This window comes from Penaeus monodon, chromosome 35 (genome assembly GCF_015228065.2).
Source record: "Penaeus monodon isolate SGIC_2016 chromosome 35, NSTDA_Pmon_1, whole genome shotgun sequence".
Classification (NCBI taxonomy): Eukaryota; Metazoa; Arthropoda; class Malacostraca; order Decapoda; family Penaeidae; genus Penaeus; species Penaeus monodon.
This window is the reverse complement of record NC_051420.1, coordinates 23,496,628-23,499,127: the sequence shown is the minus strand read 5'-3', so window position 1 is coordinate 23,499,127 and position 2,500 is coordinate 23,496,628. Positions and strand designations below refer to the sequence as shown.

The following is a 2,500-nucleotide window of genomic DNA, read 5'->3' as shown; positions in this document are numbered from 1 at the left end:
CTGTTGGCGTGTCCCTGGCGTGATGGCGGCGGCCGAGGGGACGGAAGGAGGGGACTCGAGGCTATTTCTAGCCATAAGCTGCCTGCTGCACCCTTTGTCGCGGCGTCGGGGCGGCCTCCTCCTGACGGGGCTCCTCGCTCGCGCTGCGGCCGCACCGCCATGTTAGGCGCGGCACGCACTCCTCTTGTTTTTATTCGTATCCTTTTTCTTCCTCTTCCTATTTTCCTCCTCGCCTTCTCCTCATCCCCTTTTTCGTTTTCCTCGTCTCTCGCCTCCTATTGTTCTCCCGCTCCTCCTCCTCCTCCTCCTCCTCCTCCTCCTCCTCCTCCTCCTCCTCCTCCTCCTCCTCCTCCTCCCCTCCTCCTCCTCCTCCTCCTCCTCCTCCTCCCCTTCCTCCTCCTCCTCCTCTTCCCCTTCCCCTCGTCTGTTCCTCCTCCATTTTCTGTTCCTCCCCCTTCCCCCTCTCCTCGCCCTCCCCTCCCCTCCCCTCCCCTCCCTCCCCTCCCCTCCCCTCCCCTCCCCTCCCTTTCCCCTCCTCAGTGGGGTATAAATCGAATACTGATTATGATTAACGGCGTGTTATTCGTTTTGATTATTACCGGGGCTTCTTCGGGCGCGGTGGCAAGTACCTGTTCACGTAGGGAGGCGTGTTGCTCTCCGTCTCTCTCTCCTTCTTTCTTCTTTTCCACTTTTCTCGCTGCTTTCTTTCTGTTTCCTTTCACCTCTTTTCTCTCTCCCGTATTTTCCTTGTACCTCTCCCCATTTCTCCATTTTCTTCTTCCTTCACTCTTCTCCTCTTTTCTTCTCCTCCTCTCTCCCTTCCTCTCTCTCTGCCACTTTCTCCGTGTTCCCCCCTTACGCTCACCCTCAACCCTGTTCGGCTGTTCGCGCTTCTTGTCCGTCCGCCTCCTGTAAACACCGCTGTTGGCGAGGTTAATAATGACTTAAGACACGCTTCGAGTTGGTTTTCGCCGAGGATGTTTTTCCGTCGCGTTTCTGTCCTCTATGATATTACTTTCATGAGTATATTTCCAAAGCCTCTACACTCCTTCCCCCTCCCAAGATATGCTTAACACGTTACGTAAATTGTATTTATCGAGACTTACGACGGCAAACAGACGCAAGCGGAGGTGAGTGCGGTTGTAGGGCCTGTTTGTTTCGTGTGACCGCTGGAGCCTGCGGGGAGGTGGTGGGGATAGTGGTGATGAGGGTAATGATGGTGGTGTTGATGGTTGTGGCGGTGGCGGAGGGTAATGAGGACGGAAGGGAAGGGAGGGAGACGGCGGGTACGGGAAAGAGCTACTGCTGTCGAGCGTGCTACCGTACTACGGCTACTCCCTGGCTGGGGGCAGGACAGGGGAGGCGGGAAGGGGGGGACTCTCGTGTACACCTTGTGCTAAATATACGAGGTGACACTCTCCGCGGTTTGCTTTCAGATTTATTAGAGGAAGTGAGGGACGATTTCGGTTGTTGTTGTTTTTTTCTGCGAGATTAGCGACTCAAAGAGGGAAGGTGGACCATTGCTGCTCCTTTTTGCTTCGCTCAGTTTGTGGTTCATTGATGACGTTGGTGGCGGATAGAAGAGTTCAGCTAAGAGAACAAACGCAGATGTTGTCTTCGTTATGTGTGTTTACGTTTAAGTTACCTCTTCTTCTTGCGTGTGTGTGCGCGCGTGTTGCCGGAGCAGCGTGAGCAGCCAGGTCGGGGCGGGGCGTGAAGTCTTCCCCCTCCGTACGACAGTTGTGGAGGAGGGCAGCTGGGCGCTCTTGCGTTGCCACATGCCAGCATTATAACGTTTATTAGGCTGGAAAATGGCCATGAGTCTCTTTGGATTTCATTTCCTTGCGCGACGCAGGCAGATGTTAAATAGCGCGAGCTTTCATAACACAAGAGCCTCTCCTCAGGAGAGGTTTTATTATTTTATCCTCCGTGGGCCAAGGGCGTCTTGCTTCCGCCTCCACCTTACCATCTGGCCGGGAGCAGCAGGGAAGATGAAGACACTCGAGAGGAAGACAGAAATAACATTTTATCAGCTCCTAGCGTGTGATATCATTTCCTCAAATGTGTTATAGTGATACATGGCGAAAGAGTGAGCACGCGTGGCGAGAAAGGCAGCGTGGCGGGGCAGCGACTGGGCAGGGCAGGGTAGGCAGGGCAGGGCAGGCAGGGCGAGAGCCTCAGCCAGTACGGTACCCGCGTCGGGGCGGCTCGGGGCTAATTTCAGTCTTGTGTTCTTTACGCGAGTGAACGGAACGGCGCTCCTCCGTGGCCGATGGCAGGGTGGGTCGGAGCCTCGCGCACTCGAGGTACCACAGGGCGCTGGCGCTGCTGGGGGGGGAAGGTGGGCGTCAGGCGTCTTTATGTGAAGTGTCGTTTCGCGAAGTGAGGTTGACATGCAACTGTGCGAGCGCCAGGAATATTGTTGGAGGTGGAGATTATCGCCAACGGCCGATTTAGATATCCATCAAGTGAAATGTCTCGTGAAGACCCTGGCAGAGTT

General features: G+C 55.4%; 1 protein-coding gene across 6 annotated transcripts in view; it reads left to right on the top strand.

Moving 5' to 3' along the window:
* LOC119595123 (abnormal cell migration protein 10-like) overlaps positions 1 to 2,500 on the top strand; it is a 164,612-nt gene that overhangs the window by 79,250 nt on the left and 82,862 nt on the right. The window contains exon 1 of one of the 6 annotated variants that reach the window (XM_037944283.1): positions 2,226 to 2,280. The exons of the other annotated variants lie outside the window; for them this stretch is intronic. The gene's annotated coding sequence lies outside the window, so the exon portion shown is untranslated. Of the gene's footprint in view, positions 1 to 2,225; positions 2,281 to 2,500 lie in introns of those variants that run through there. 6 annotated transcript variants of the gene reach the window in all.